At 38.1% G+C, this 16,581-nt stretch overlaps 1 protein-coding gene across 2 annotated transcripts in view; it reads left to right on the forward strand.

The window, feature by feature from the left end:
* MACROD2 (mono-ADP ribosylhydrolase 2) overlaps positions 1-16,581 on the forward strand; it is a 2,314,515-nt gene that overhangs the window by 441,472 nt on the left and 1,856,462 nt on the right. The window lies entirely within an intron of this gene.

Raw genomic sequence — 16,581 nt, forward strand, 5'->3', positions numbered from 1 at the left:
ATTTAGATACTTTAATGTAAACTACTAAATAAAAGACAGGAGATATAATAATCCAGTGTGTGACAGAATCTTATTTGGGTTATTTCCTTATTGTAAGGTAGTAGGTTTAACTAATGTAAAGATGTATATCAGTGGTTTACTAACATAGCTAATGATTATAAGACCCTTAAAATATGTTTATTCTTATGGGTATATGCCAGTTCAGTTAAAATTTTGCCATTCAGAATGTTAGCAGTAGAATCTTCAGACTATATTGTAAATGATATTTACTTATTGGTACATAGATTATTTAAAAAATTAAGTGAATCAAGAACCTGTAATTATAGATTCTATACTTCACCACCATCACCATTTACTAAGTGAATAACTGGTGGAATTCACTTCACATCTCTAACCTTCAATTTCTAGCTCACTAGCCTTCATATCTGTATGTAAAATAAGATTATATAATATATGTGAGTGCCCTCTGAAGCTCTGCATAAATGTAAGATATTTGAAGTCCAGGTGTAGGTCTCTCCTGAGCATTTAAATGTATTCCTTTCAGCCTAGAGTATTCCCCTCCTACTCCTACACACTAGGCTGAAGGGGATAGAGAAATCTCGTGTGAGCACAAACCCACTATCTGTTTTTATCCAGACAGTTTTTAATCCCACAGCTTGCCTGTTTGGACTGTCCATCTCTAGCTTTAATCCTCCCCAGCTCTCCAATCCATTAACTCTACTCTTTGGGTCTTGATAAAGTGCCACCATAGGTTTCTTATTTTGAAGGTGGGTTGGATGCCTGTCTCTTGCTCTGACTCATGTGTGGATTTGTGCCTGTCTCCAGATCCATAGTCAAAGCTATGGTATTTCCAGTAGTCACATATGAATGTGAGATTTGGGCTATAAAGACTGCTGAGTGCCAAAGAATGATGCTTTTGAACTGTGGTGTTGAGGAAGACTCTTAGAGTCCCTTGGACTGCAAAAAGATGAAACCAGTCAATCTTAAAGGAAATGGATTCTGAATATTCATTTCTGGGACTGGTGCTGAGGCTGAAGTTCCAATACTTTGGCCACCTGATGTGAAGAGCCAACTCATTGGAAAAGACCCCGATGTTGGAAAGATTGAAGGCAGGAGGAGAAGGGATGACAGAGGAAAAGGTGGTTGGATGGCAGCAGTGACTCAATGGCCATGAGTTTGAGCAAGCTCCAGAAGATGGTGAAGGACAGGGAAGCCTGGCGTTCTGTAGTCCTTGGGGTTGCAAAGAGTCAGACCTGACTGAGTGACTGAACAACAACCAGAGCCATGCAACACAGCTCTGGGTCAGAAGGACTTCCATAGCTAACCTCAGACCTGTGCTACCCATACTGAGTCTGTGGTATTAATGCATTTCTGGGGCACAAGAGTGCAAAATCAGGTTTCACTCCAGTCCCAAAGAAAGGCAATGCCAAAGAATGTTCAAACTGCCATGTAGTTGCACTCTTTTCACATGCTAGCCAGGTAATGCTCAAAATCCTTCAAGCTGGGCTTCAAGAGTACATAAACTAAGAACTTCCAGATTTACAAGCTGGATTTAGAAAAGGAACCAGAGATTAAATTGCCCACATCCCCCGGATCATAGAAAAAGCAAGAGTTTCAGAAAAACACCTACTTCTGCTTCATTGACTATGCTCAAGCCTTTGACTGTGTGGACCACAACAAACTGGAAAATTCTTAAAGAGATGGGAGTATAAGACCTCCTTACTGTTTCCTGAGAAACCTGTATGCAGGTCAAAATGTCACAGTTACAACCAGAAATGGAACAACAGACTGGTTCAAAATTGGGAAAAGAGTACGACAAGGCTGTATATTGTCACCCTGTTTATTTAACTTACATGCAGAGTACATCATAGGAAATACTGGACTGGATGAATCACAAGGTGGAATCAAGACTTCCAGGAGAAATATCAGCAACCTCAGATATGCAGATGATACACTCTAATGGCAAAAAATGATGCTTTCTTCTTTTCAGCCTTTTTCTCTGTTTCACTTTGGATAGTTTCTGTTCCCATGTTTTTGGGTTTACTGTTTTTTTCTATAGTGTCTTATCAGGTCTAAATCCCATCTACTGTTATTTAATAAAATTTGTGTATTGTTTTTCTCAGCCTTAGAAATTTGATTTGTAAAAATCTTCTATGTCACCATGTTCAAACTTTCTTCTAACTTTTTAAACATATGGAATATAGTCATAAAGATTCTTAATGCCCTTGACCTCTAGTTTTCTCATCTCTCTCATTTCTAAGTCTTTCAATTAATTGATTTTTTTTCTCCTCCATCCAACCAGTCCATTCTAAAGGAGATCAGTCCTGGGTGTTCTTTGGAAGGAATAATGCTAAAGCTGAAACTCCAGTACTTTGGCCACCTCACTGGAAGAGTTGACTCACTGGAAAAGACTCTGATGCTGGGAGGGATTGGGGGCAGGAGGAGAAGGGGACGACAGAGGATGAGATGGCTGGATGGCCTCACTGACTCGATGGACGTGAGTTTGAGTGAACTCCGGGAGATGGTGATGGACAGGGAGGCCTGGCATGCTGCGATCATGGGGTCGCAAAGAGTCGGACACGACTGAGCGACTGAACTGATAGCTTCTATTTTATGTATGCCTATGTGTCTTTGCATGCATTGTACTTGTTGACTGGATGACAGATATCATGACATTTACCATGTTGGGTGCTGAATATTTTTGTGTTCTAGCAATGTCTTGACTTCTGTTCTGATATATATTGAAGTTACTTGAAAACAGTTTGACCCTTTGAGGCTTGCTTTTAGCTTTTTTTGGCAGGACCAGAGCCAACTTTATTCTAGGACTAATTTTCTCCACCACTGAGTTTAACACCATTTGAATGCTTTACCTGATGTACCATAAATTATGACATTTTTCACTTCTGGCTAATTGGAACATAAACTTTTCTCAGACATGCATGAATACTGGAGATTATTCCCTCAGGAAGTTTCATCATATGCAGGTGCTGATCAGCTGAAAACAAAGAGGGACTGTCAGTAGATCTCAAAGCCCTTCTGTATGATTTTTTTCTTTCAATATTCTACCAGTGAACTGCAGCTACCTTGACATTTTTGGGCTCCATTTCTTAAACTCAGAAAGATGCTTGAATCCAACGTAGTTCCTGCTCCCTGTGTTGCCACGTGGAAAAACCCTTCAAGCAGTAAGTGGGGAACAATCCTATATGCTACATATGCTACAAAACAATCCATTTCCTTTGTCTCTCTTCACTCACAGTCACTATTACATACTGTTTAATATCTTCTATCTGAAAATTACTGTGTTATATATTTGGTCTGCGTTTTTGTTTTATTTTTTTGCATTTTTTAATTGAAGCATAGTTGATTTAGAATGTTGTGTTAGCTACTGGTGCACAGCAAAGTGATTGTTTTATATATATATATATTTTTTTTTTCATTATGGTTCATTACAGAATATTGAATCTACTTCCCTGTGCTATAATAGGAACTTACTGTTTATCCATTCTATGTGTAATATTTGCATTGGTCTAATAATTTCAGTTGCTTCAGACTGGAGGGTAATCTGGTCCCTGTTACTCTATCTTGCCCTGAAGTAGAAGTACTTATACTATATTTAGACTACACTATGGGGAATAATTATCTATAATATCTATTCATACTTGTAATGTTTATGGTCAGTGTCCTTCGGTGTGTCAATATCATAGGGTTTGCTATGTGATGTGATTACTCCAAGGATACACGCTATATCCATATGGATCCATAGAGACTAAATGATTTGGGTGAATTGACCAGAAACTAATTTTCCTTCTCTTTCTTTAAAATATCTTATTGAATTAACTAAGATGAGCATTTTTCTGAGTATAAGTTTAGTCTGGTTGTCCTATTTTCACCAAGAGATAGGGATGCTATAAACTGTGTACATCTTGCACTTCAGTATAAAATAAAACATGTAGCGTATAGCAGGGTTGGTTGATGTATCTGTGACTAAAAATTACATAGTATTTCAAACAGTACACAACATTTCATGGGAGAAAAGGGGAAGAGTAGATATGGGAATAATCAGAGAACAGGTCTTAGAAGAAGTAAGTTTTAAACCAGATAATACAGACCAGCTAGAACCAAACAGGTGCATGTGTATGTGTGAAGGGTGGGTTGGGTGGAAGCAGCTGGGGCTCAGAGCAAAGAAGAGCTCTAATGCTAAGGAAGCATAAAGACAGTTACTTTTTTTTTTTCTTGGGAAGCTTCAGCTCTTTTCTGAATATGGTCTACATGTACAGACTATCACAAAGAACTTTATAGAATGTTTAGTACAACATTTTTATAATTATAAAAAATATGGTCATGACCCAAATATCCTTAAAATGTTTGACAGTCATTCTTTGAAATATTATCCCATATATCTGTATATGCTCATGTATTTAGAAAATTGTCTTAATATTTTTCCAGGAGGAAAGAGCAAATTGAAGAAGACCATGAGCAGTATCATTTTTGGAGTGTGTACTTTATAAGAAATATCGGTATTAGCAGAGAGGGCAGTTTTTGCTTTTTATTTTATGCCCTTCTTTACTGTTCGATATTTTGAAGTTACATATATTATTTAAAATAAATAAACAAATACTTAAAATTCAATATTTAATATAAATAAGTTCAACATTTAAAATATTCGATATTTAAGATAAATAGATTTAGACTAAAATGCTCTTTCCTTCAGTTAAACTAATGAGAATCTAAAATCTAAGTCAGTCACATTTGTTTCTTCTTGGGTACATTCTGCTCTATTTGCCAGTCAGCCATCCAATCAGTGTGTTTATATGTATTGACTCAAAAAAACTCAGCATGTTACTTCCTCTTCCTTTGTAAGTCTACACCTGTGAGCATTTATGGGGTAGCATTGTGAAAAGGCATCTCACAGTAGTTTTCTTGGTTCACAAATCTGCTTGTCTTTTTTCTTTTTCTAATTCAGTCTCAAGACTGCCACCACATTCTTTAGTGCTGTCTTTTTTTAATCTTGATTGTAATTGTATTTTGTTTCCCCTTTCCTAACCTATGATACCAAACATGTATGGGAGAGGGTGTGTCAATACCGTTCCTTCCTGCTCTGGATCTACAAATTGAAGTGACAAACACCAGCTGTTACCTTCTCTGAACAGGCAGGTTGGCAACAAACTAAAGATTTTATGGTATGCTGCAGGTCTAGTAAATTCTTTTAATATATATAGATATAGGAATATTTTCACAGCACGTAGTATGTATTAGCTGTTTTCCTTGCAACAAATAGCTATTATAGTTTGATGATAATTGTGTGTATGCATGTGTATGTGTGTTTCCAACTTAATGTCTTCTGGCTTTAATTTTTGTTGCCTGGAATAAAAATTATGAACTCTGAGGGGCAGTGACTCTTGATGTGTTTTTCTAAAACAGTTAAGTTCTGCTTGTACTCTCTGCAATTTTCAGTAGCTTTGAAAATATGACCCAGAAAGTGTTTTGGAATAAAATGTGCCCAAGAGAATTGTGTTTATCCTATTCATTTACTGCTCATGCTACATGGTCTTTATAAACATACTGTTCTAACTGTTCTGGTTTGTGCCCTCTTAGATTAAGCATTGTACGAGAATAGTGAGTGAGAAGGATTCACATAATAGGGGAAGTGTGTGTGTTTGTGTGTGTGTGTGTGTGTGTGTGTGTGTGTATACGAATGTTGAATCCTGGAAGTGTTCGGATACCTCATAGACTTGCATCAGTTATGGCTGAATTAAATAAGACCTCCGAGGTGATGCGCTAACAAAATGAGCACGTGATGCCCTTTTCCTCAATGTCCCTTTAGGGTTGCCTGATAGGATCTCTCTCAGCCAACAATCATAAACAGAAAAATAAAACAAAATTCCTTTCTTTAGAAGAAAAAGAGTTCCAGAGTCATAGGACCTTCAGCTTGATCATATTGTTAAAGTATATCCTTTTGCTAATGACAGAAGTTCGTGGCTGGGTTTTCTTGTCTGAGAAAGAGGAAGAGAGTCCACGTTCTGCTGAGTGGAGGACGCTGTCTTCTTGGGTGTGTATAGACTCAAAAGTATTAAAATGGCTTTCATAAATCAAAATAGCTTATACATATTACATAAAACATTTCAAAACGTGGAATTCATATTTAATCCACAAAGGTGTCAAATGATCATTTCCTCTTTAATTTTTTTTTTTTGAAATAAGGTGTTAAGGGGATTTGTAGTTTATTTTGGAATATGAAGGGAATTCTTTTATACTGGAATTTTATCAAGATGAGAAAAATGTAAAATTATGCCTTCGTTTAAATTCCACTGGAAATCAAAATGATCACTTCTGAAGAGTCCATAAACAATGCTTATCAAGTTATTATTTTATTGTACTCCTCAAAATTAACATTATTGTCACTGAGTGATTTTCAATAATTGAGGAAAAGCAAGTTCTTTACATATTATTTACAAAGAATGATTTAGACTTTGTCTTAATATCTTTTACAGAAGAAAAGCATTCTCCATATCTTTCAAAATTGTTAGTTGGCCTTATTTTAAATAAAATTTAAGGCATGATATTGTTTCTTTTCTAATACCCAAATAATATACATCTCATACTCAACAGATGATCAGAAGGTCCATCCAGTCTTTAAGGGAAACATACTTCAAATCACTAACTATAAATGTTGAAACAGAATTGTATCATCAAACATAATATTTTAATTCTACAGATACAAACTGGAATTGTTATATTATTTTGCCTGAAAAATAGTATTACATTCTTATATAGAAGAGACACATATCCTTTTTATGAATTACTCATCTGCAGGAAACAAATACTTGGTTGTTCAAAATGCCACAAAGTGAGAATTTAGTTTAAAGAAGTTGCAGGTGGGTAGTGCTTCCAGAAACCTGGGATACAAATCAAATTAAGAGTTAAGCATTATCAATGAGGCCTCAGAGATTCCCATAAATGAAGCTCTAATAAACATGAGCTTTATTTATTTATTTATTTTTTAACCTTAAAATTTTATTTATTTCTTTGTTTTTGGCTGTGCTGGGTCTCCGTGGCTGTGCCTGGGCTTCCTCTGGTTTCAGCGAGTGGGGGCTGCTCTTCCTTGCGACGCACACGCTTCTTGTTGCGGTGGCTTCTCTGGTGGGGAAGCTTTTAAACATGAGCTTTAAATCAAAATTTGTAAAGCACATAAAAACACAAGGGACCTAAAATACTTCAGATATTGGAGTAATTAGATACAGAATAGAAACTTATATGTTTAATGTGATCAAGGAAATAATTGGAGGAATTGAGAATAAAAGTAGGTCAATTAAAACAGCCAGTTAAACTGGAGAAAACAAAGGTAAATAATTACTATAAGTTAAATGTATAGTAATGAAACTATAAATGGGACAGTGGGATGAACACATCTAATGAGTGACTTAGTGAAATTTAGATTTGAAGAAGTTACCAGTAATACAAAAGAGGGATAAAGAGACACAGCACATAAAAGAGAGATTAAGGGACATCGGAGTTAGAATATTCATTGAATCAGAGTTCCAGGACAAGATCCTAAGGAATGGGGTTGAGGAGGCATTTGAAAATATAATAGCTAACAATCTTACAGATGTGATTCTGGGTGCACATATATACAGATCAAGACAGAGCAAAAGAAATCTAAACCTAGAAAGACCTTAGTGCAACTGTAGGTCACCCAAAACAGAAAAGATATTTTAATAACTAGAGAACACGAACAGATTACCTAACAGCAATGAGAATGACAGCTGGCTTAGCAAAAGCCACAGCAGAAGCAGAAGCCAGTGTGATTCTACCTTAAAACTGAATGATGTTTCTAAAATTATATACAAAGTGACAGTATATAACAGTTTTGAAGACAAAGAGACCTCAGAAGACCATAAACTCAAGAAAATTCTGAATGGAGGACATCTGATAATTATCTATTGAAAATCAGTTTAAAATCAAAATAGAAATATTGAGTAAAAATACTTCTAAAATATGTGGGAAAATCTAAATATTGACTATATTTTAAAATATTCCTATTTTTGTAGGCCAAAAACGAGAAGTAAAATACTGGCAAGTGAAATATGTAACATAAGAGAAATAATTATTGGTCAGGTTTTCCAATTCCTTGTATTTGAAAGGAAGATGAACATACGATTAAGTATTAATTTAATTATTCATGTTATAATTTAACCATGATTAACCATGGAAATAGTAGAAGATATAAAATTCAAGCCAGTAAAGAAAATCAAATGACATGAAACAAGAAAATTTAATTAATACAAAAGAAAGTTTAAAAATAAGGAAAAGAAAGCGTGACAGAGAAGCACAACTCTGGAAATAAATTCAAAATTTATCAATAATTACAATAAATCCATATGAACTAACCTCAATAAATAAAAACAATTGTCATGCTAGAGACATAGTTAAAACAAACATTGAACTTTAAAAATTAAAAAAGAAAAAAAATGATATAGCAGGCAAATATCAACCAAAGAAAGATGATATAGCTATGATTGCATCATGAAAGTAGATTTTAGAGCAGGCCTCTTACTAGAGATAAAGAATTCTAAACTTACATGTATGTAATAATAAAGTTCAAATAGAGAAAAACAAACATGCACAAATCCAAGAGCATACTGAGTTGTATTTAAAAGTCTCAGTATGCTCTTGGATTTGTGCATGTTTGTGCATACTGAGCCTAAAAAATTCAGTAAGAATACAGAAGATTTGAAAGAACACGGAATGTTCAGTTAGCCTTTAATTAGCTTGATTAGCTAATACAACAATGACAAGGATGGTTATTTACTGGGAAGTTTTTAATCAGAAACCCCTTTAAACAATGGATTACTTGAAGGCTTTAAATATATTTATGTCTGATTATCATGGAAAGATTTATTAATTGATATTTAGAAATGATTTATTTCTTTGGTGAAATAGATTGAAAATATTTTGGTTAGGTAGAAATATTGTACAGGTTTCTCCACTCAGGAATGAAGAGGGTTTAGGACTCTAGGGATTCCAATGGCCTTTTGGAGGACTTTGTCTTGTCCTGTGTTCATTCCTGCTCAGGGTGTTCTGCCACTTGAACTCAGTAGAAAGGCAATCTAATACTGCTGCCAGGATGGAGTTTAATCTATTTCCATTGAGCATTTCACACAAAGGTGCTTGTCAGTAAGAATAGTTATGTGGGCAGATAACTGAGACTTCTTACAAATTCATATTTGTATGGTTCCATTCAGTCTCAGAGCTTTTATTTGTAACATACCATGAATAGTTAACAGTTTTGTTGGAGAAAAGACCTAATTATGAGCTACAGATATTTATAGTCAAAGCTATGTTTTTTCTAGAAGTCATGTATGAATGTGAGAGTTGGACCATAAAGAAGGCTGAGCGCTGAGGAATTGATACTTTCAAACTGTGGTGCTAGAGAAGACTCTTGAGGGTCCTTTGGACAGCAAGAAGATCAAACCAGTCAATCCTAAAGGAAATCAACCCTGAATATTCATTGGAAGGACTGATGCTGAAGCTGAAGCTCCAGTACTTTGGCCACCTGATGCAAAGAGCCGACTTGTTGGAGAAAACCCTGATGCTGGCAAAGATTGAAGGCATGAGGCAAAGGAGGTGGCAGAGGACGAGATGGTTGGATGGCATCAGTGATTCAAGTACTTGGGTTTCAGCAAACTCTGGGAGATGGGTGAAGAACAGGGAAGCCTGGTGTGCTCTAGCCTGTGGGGTTGCAAAGAGTTGGACGGACACAGATTAGTGACTGAGCAACAACAAGACCAACAACACAGATATTTACATCCAAAAACAAAAAGAAGCAATCGTGAAGAGTCTAATACATACAGGTTAGTTCACAACACCGTGGTTCCAATTCATTGAGAAGATCAAAATCCGAAATAACTGCTCTAATTTTGTGTGGAAGTTTACTCTTTTTATCTAATTAAAATAAGATCATTTAAATTCAAAACAATAATAACTTGAATCATTACCATGGATTGTAACTGGGTGATTTTGACTGATAGTAAATGAGAATATTTATGTTAAACAGGAAAAGAACCTAGAGTGTATTTTATTTTATAGAATCCTGAGAACCAGTTTGACAGCAGTTTGCTCATTTCTAACATATATCATGGGGAGAGCCCTGGCAATGGATAGAAGATATTTGTTCTTCATCTGTGAAAGTGTTAGTCACTCAGTTGTGTCTGGCTCTTTGCAGCCCCGTGGACTGTAACCTCTGTCCATGGAATTCTCTGGGCAAGAATAAATTCTTCATCTGAGATAACCTTTTAATTGCATTAAAGATAGTAAAAATTATGTATGTCTTTCTGAAATATGCACTAAGTTATTTAAATATTGCTTTTGCAAATGGAAGAGTAGATGATTTAGGTCTTGGTTTAGATTGATTTTATGTTCTTGTTAGTAAGCTATGAGGCAGTTTGTGGAGAATGGGATAACTCAGTAGAAAGAATGATATAAGGGTGGTAAATGATTTTTAGAACCAGGACAATACTAGATTGTGATTGTGTCACATTATATATCTGTTAGCTACTGAAACTGCAAAATACAGTTATTTTTTTCTTCTTTTAAAGAAGAAAAACCCTATGATTTTCCTCCCTACCATTGTGTGATTAGCTGTCTTGCCCTTATCTATCCAACTAAATAGATGCCACATTCCTCAAGGATAGGAAGACATTCTCTTTGGCTTTCTCACATGCCTAATCTTTCTAGCCCTTTGCCTTGCATATAGTAAATATCTACTAAATATTTGTCAACTGACTACTTCCCTCAAACCTGGCACCTAGGGTTTTGGCAGCATCAGTGGTCACTTGGTAAACACTTGAGTGTATCAGCTATTAGTCACTGACCTTTCAGAAGCAGAGAGTTCTGGTGACTTTTTAGCCCTAAATTGCATTTTGTTCCCTTGCACAGAGGGCTCCAGCAGTCTTCAGTTTTGTGTCCCTCAGCACCTCATAAAAAGCTTTCTCAGGACGCGACTTTGTATAAAGTTGTTCAGTTCAAATGTGGATTCTGGTGTCTGGAGAAACTGTAGTACAGCCTTGCAGATAGTTTTACAAAGCCTTAATGGCCTGCAGGCATGCTTGAGCTGCATTTTCCACCAATCCTTTAATCAGGATCTAGTGATACTAGATCTGATGGCAGTGAGAAACCACAATAAAAGAAGTATACCACCATTTCCCCTGAATGCGAATTTAAGTTCATTTAAATTCTTTGTTGTTCTGCTCTTTTTGGCTCCGTCCTTGCCTTCTATTAGTGTTTCATCTCTGGATCTGTACTCGGTTATTAGGCAGGTGGAATCTGTCATTCCCTCCCATTCCCTATCATTTTATAAACTTCTTACCTTACGTCACCCCTCTAGCTGATGGTGACTCTGTTTTCCGTCTGCATAGGAGGCTTTGTGCCCTTTGTGTGAAATGAGCTGTCTTTGATTACAGTTCGTCAGTGTGGTCTGACTGCTAACACTGATTCCCAGCAGTCAACAAACTTTGTCATATCGTTCAAGATTAGGTTTCGATGTGTCATTTTAATAGACTAAAAAGCCATTCTCAGTAAAATTGAATTCCTGTGTGAATCATTGTTAAGGATGCTTTCAAAATGAAGAAAAATGTTGTGATGTTTTGGAGATTTCACTGTGGAGGTATCCAGGTGGCTACATTTACTGATACTGCCCCTGTTTTACCTGGATTTGATATTCTGATAATGAATTTAAAACTTGTTAGCCTTTATTTAGGTAAAACATGATTCACAGTATTTAAGCTTTATGAACTTTTTCATTCAGTCAAGTCTTAGAATGTTTTTGTCTCTGACAGAATGAAAATACTTGTTCTGCCTTTTCATTTCTATATGTGACCCTAGCTAAATTCAGGTCTAGAGCAGGACATATGGATGTCCTGATCAGGGTAGAAACATGGTGTTTTTGCCTTATTTATCTTAATGAGATATGGTGAAAACAGCAGTTTTGGAGCCAGACTGTATGGGTTCAAATCACACCTATGTCATTTCACTGATTGTGTGACTTTCAGTGTTAATTTCTCTGTTTCTCAGTTTTTTGTCTATAAAATGAGGATAGAACTATAGAATAAGAATTAATACACCTGTAAAATATATGTACACTTCTGATGTGCATCATGGCATCTGGTCCCATCACTTCATGGCAAATAGATGGGGAAACAGTGTCAGACTTTATTTTTTGGGGCTCCAAAATCACTGCAGATGGTGACTGCAGCCATGAAATTAAAAGACGCTTACTCCTTGAAAGGAAAGTTATGTCCAACCTCTATGGCATATTCAAAAGCAGAGACATTACTTTGCCAACAAAGGTCCGTCTAGTCAAGGCTATGGTTTTTCCAGCAGTCATGTATGGATGTGAGAGTTGGACTGTGAAGAAAGCTGAGTGCCAAAGAATTGATGCTTTTGAACTGTGATATTGGAGAATACTCTTGAAAGTCCCTTGGACTGCAAGGAGATCCAACCAGGATTAGGGGCAGGAGGAGAAGGGGACGACAGAGGATGAGATGGCTGGATTGCATCACCGACTCGATGGATGTGAGTTTGAGTGAACTCCCAGAGTTGGTGATGGACAGGGAGGCCTGGTGTGCTGCAATACATGGGGTCGCAAAGAGTGGGACACGACTGAGTGACTGAACTGAACTGAACTGAATGTGCATTGGTTTAGTTCAGTTGCTCAGTCATGTCCCACTCTTTGCAACGTCATGGACTGCAGCAAGCCAGACTTTCCCGTCCTTCACTCTCTCCTGGAGTTTACTCAAACTCATGTCCATTGAGTCCGTGATGCATTCCAACCATCTCATCCTCTGTCGTCCCCTTCTCCTCCTGCCTTCAATCTTTCCCAGAGTCAGGGTCTTTTCCAGTGAGTCGGTTCTTCACATCCGGTGGCCAAAGTATCGGAGTTTCAGCTTCAGCATTAGGCTTTCCAATGACTATTCAGAGCTGCTTTCCTTTAGGGTTGACTTGTTTGATCTCCTTACAGTTCAAGGGACTCTCAAAAGTCTTCTCCAACACCACAGTTGAAAAGCATCAATTCTTTGGCACTCAGCTCTCTTCACAGTCCAACTCTCACATCCATACATGACCACAGGAAAAACCATAGCCTTGACTAGACGGACCTTTGTTGCCCAAGTAATGCCTCTGCTTTTTAATATACTGCCTAGGTTGGTCATAGCTTTTCTTCCAAGGGGCAAGCATCTTTTAATTTCATGGCTGCAGTCACCATCTACAGTGATTTTCGAGCCCCGAAAAATAAAGTCTGACACTGTTTCCATTGTTTCCCCATCTATTTGCCATGACGTGATGGGATCGGATACAATGATCTTAGTTTTCTGAATGTTTGAGTTTTAAGCCAACTTTTTCACTCTCCTCTTTCACTTTCATCAAGAGGCTCTTTAGTTCTTCTTCACTTTCTGCCATAAGGGTGGTGTCGTCTGCGTATCTGAGATTATTGATATTTCTCCCGGCAATCTTGATTCCAGCTTGTGCTTCTTCCAGCCCAGCATTTTGAACGATGTACTTTGCATGTAAGTTAAATAAACAGAGTGAAAATATACAGCCTTGATGTACTCCTTTCCCAGTGTGCATCAGATCAGATCAGTCGCTCAGTCGTGTCCGACTCTTTGCGACCCCATGAATCGCAGCACGCCAGGCCTCCCTGTCCAACACCAACTCCCGGAGTTCACTCAGACTCACGTCCATCGACTCAGTATTTATATATCAGTAAATATTATTTCCTGTTATTATTTTCTATTATGCTGTTATTGTTGATCTTTTGAAGTTGTTAGTCTCCAATCCAAAATATATTTGGAGACGTTCCTCAGCCTTGGGAAAGGATGCAGAAGTAACCAAAGATTACACTCTTTATTGATTCAGTGGCTTATCTCTGATACCAGCTTTACTGTCTTTGGTTAACAAAAAGTCCTACAGTAGAATATAGCAGCTTTCCTTGGGTGGCAGTGTGGAGCCCTCCATGATTGCTGAAGCAGGCTTTAGGAATCTGACTTTCCTTCCTCACCAGTTCTTCCATGAGTAAAGTTTTTAAGTAAGGTCTTTAAGGTTTCCCACATTTAAAAAGATTTCCAGTGATGGTGTTTTGTTATTTGACAAGCATCTGAATAGGCCATCCTTAATCACCCTCTGGAGATATATATATATATATATATATTGCACCTAAGGCTCAGCTACCAGATCTCAGTCTCTGTTTCAGATGGATTTAGGACCCGGAAGGACTCCAAAGCAGAGTGGACTGACCTCACTAAGCATTTGCTTATCTGTATAGGCTCATTAGCCACAGACATGGCAATAGAGCACTCTTAGTTAAATGAGGTCTTAATCTCTGTGTAGATTTGTTTTACAGGCACAGATAAAGTAAGGTTTGCCTCTAGAGAGAAACTTGGTTGATTCCAGAGAAAGTCTTTATTTGCCAGAGTCTGGCTGTAGCAATGAACTTATCTTAGGGCTGCATGTAGTATGTGCCTCAGATTTAGGCCTGGTTGAGTCAGAGTAACCCAAGATACACTAAACTTGTGTCTTGGCTAAACTACTACACAGGGAGCCCTCATCTCTGTTACAGCTGCTGCCCAGGTCATGATGTCTAGACCTTAGTCTTGCTGGCGTATGATATGAATTTTGAAACTTTTTGACTGAGTCTTGCTTTACTACATCCTGTCTGCCAGATTGGGCCCTCCCATGCCAAAGCCTTTGACTGTGTGGATCACAATAAATTGTATAAAATTCTGAAAGAGATGGGAATACCAGACCACTTGACCTGCCTCTTGAGAAATCTGTATGCATGTCAGGAAGGAACAGTTAGAACTGGACATGGAACAACAGACTGGTTCCAAATAGGAAAAGGAGTATGTCAAGGCTGTATATTGTCACGCTGATTATTTAACTTATATGCAGAGTACATCATGAGAAACACTGGGCTGGAAGAAGCACAAGCTGGAATCAAGTTTGCGGGAAGAATTATCAATAACCTCACATATGCAGATGACACCACCCTTATGGCAGAAAGTGAAGAGGAACTAAAAAGCCTCTTGATGAAGGTGAAAGAGGAGAGTGAAAAAGTTGGCTTAAAACTCAACATTCAGAAAACGAAGATCATGGCATCTGGTCCCATCACTTCATGGGAAATAGATGGGGAAACAGTGGAAACAGTGTCAGACTTTATTTTTTGGGCTCTAGAATCACTACAGATGGTGACTGCAGCCATGAAATTAAAAGACGCTTACTCCTTGGAAGGAAAGTTACAACCAACCTAGATAGCATATTGAAAAGCAGAGACATTACTTTGCCAACAAAGGTCCGTCTAGTCAAGGCTATGGTTTTTCCTGTGGTCATGTATGGATGTGAGAGTTGGACTGTAAAGAAAGCTGAGTGCCAAAGAATTGATGCTCTTGAACTGTGGTCCTGGAGAAGACTCTTGTGAGTCCCTTGGACTGCAAGGAGATCCAACCAGTCCATTCCGAAGGAGATCAGCCCTGGGGTTTCTTTGGAAGGAATGATGCTAAAGCTGAAACTCCAGTACTTTGGCCATCTCATGCAAAGAGTTGACTCATTGGAAAAGACTCTGATGCTGGGAGGGATTGGGGGCAGGAGGAGAAGGGGACAACAGAAGATGAGATGGCTGGATGGCATCACTGACTCGATGGACGTGAGTCTGAGTGAATTGCGGGAGCTGGTGATGGACAGGGAGGCCTGGCGTGCTGCGATTCATGGGGTCGCAAAGAGTCAGACACAACTGAGTGACTGAACTGACTGAGGCCCTGTGTGTTGTTTTTTCCCCCAGCCTTGAGTGCATTGCCAGGCAAACGATAGGCCCTCAGCAGATGCTTGTGGAATGTAACTCTTGGATCTCTTAGCAGTAGGAGCCTGTTCAGTTTGCCATGACCATGCTGTTGGCTTTGACCCTGGTGTTCCTGCACCTGTATTTCTCAATGTTCAGTGAGCCCCTAAAAGTGCCAAGCACTGTGCTTATCACCTTATATTCAGAATCTCATTTATCCACACCAAAACCCTAATTACAAGTAATTTTATTATCATGGCCATTTTTTAAATCAGGAAACTGAGACCCAGAGACAGTAACTTGTCTATAGTCATCGAAGTCAAGTAACTTTAGAAGATGGGATTCAAATCTAGATCTATTTAACTGCAGATCCAGAGATCATAATCTCTACTCTGTTTTCTTTTCCACACCAGTTGAAGAGAGGGTGTTACTAGGAATCAGCCAACCCATAGATTAAGTCCATATTTCCTCAGCTGGGCTAAGTTCCCACCACATGTGACCCCCTGCTCAGATTCTCATGAACTTGAGGCTAGTATTCTTACCTGCTGTGTGCTTTGGGAAAAGCTTTGTTTTCAGAAAGTTTAGGAATTGAGCAAGAGAGTGAGATGGAAGCGCCAACTGCTGAGCAGAATGAGCCCTGCTGGCTTCTTTAGGAAAGACCTGGAGATGGAGCAGGCCGCAGCCCTTCTTCTGTCCCCAGGGTGTTCACTGTGCCTGTGGTCGGGAGACTCCGAGATTTTCAGTTGCAAGTACCTGCC

Source organism: Bos indicus, chromosome 13 (assembly GCF_029378745.1).
Source record: "Bos indicus isolate NIAB-ARS_2022 breed Sahiwal x Tharparkar chromosome 13, NIAB-ARS_B.indTharparkar_mat_pri_1.0, whole genome shotgun sequence".
Taxonomy (NCBI): domain Eukaryota; kingdom Metazoa; phylum Chordata; class Mammalia; order Artiodactyla; family Bovidae; genus Bos; species Bos indicus.